This window comes from Arachis ipaensis, chromosome B07 (assembly GCF_000816755.2).
Source record: "Arachis ipaensis cultivar K30076 chromosome B07, Araip1.1, whole genome shotgun sequence".
Lineage (NCBI taxonomy): Eukaryota > Viridiplantae > Streptophyta > Magnoliopsida > Fabales > Fabaceae > Arachis > Arachis ipaensis.
The window spans coordinates 102,221,160-102,222,022 of NC_029791.2; positions in this window are offsets into that span (position 1 = coordinate 102,221,160).

The following is an 863-nucleotide window of genomic DNA, read 5'->3' on the forward strand; positions in this document are numbered from 1 at the left end:
TTTTTTTTTTACCAAAGATATGAAGACTCGTAACCTCTTAGATGAATACGGGGAGATTATGCCATTTGAGCTATTACTCATTGGCGGTTTTCTAGTGAGATTGGATACAAAAATATAAATTAATATCATATAAAATTAAATTTTGAGGGGAAAAAGGAATAAAGGTACATATTTGATTGAAATTAGAATGGGGGATAAGATATTAAGATAGGGGAAGATCCAGCAGATCAGTAGTGGAAGAGAGATAGCTGGTAACAAACGCTTGGTTGGTGAGGATTGGAGGATTACACCCACTTTTAGCTTACTGCCAAACCATCATAAAAAACTCCGGTGCTCCATCACATTCACACCACTTATATATATTTATGGATCGGATGTTAATTAATTTCAATTATAGCGGTCCCAGGACCAACAGATATTAGATAGATGCATCGAAACAAAAAGCCCCTTATCTTTACGCCCCAACACTACATTTAATGAACACTATACTCAAATAAAGACTGATATACTCTACTTTAGGTAGCTAAGTAGGAGTTCATTTAGCAGTTTTTGATCATGAAACATGGTCTAACATTCCCGAACCAATAAATGAATCTCATCATCGCCCACAAACAAAGAATTCTATAGTATATACCTACGTATCCCTCTTCTTTTTGCGAGAGCTTTCTGCTTTCTGCTTTCTGCTTTCCCTTCAGATGACTCACATGCTTGTCACCATGTCCATGTACGGGCCCTACTGAACTCACGTCACGTGACCCATACAGGCCGGATGAACTAAAAATGAATGTTTCTACTTTCTAATGAGTAGGGCCCTACCATACAAAATTAAAAAAGAAGACATGGCTCACATGGGCCTGGCTCCG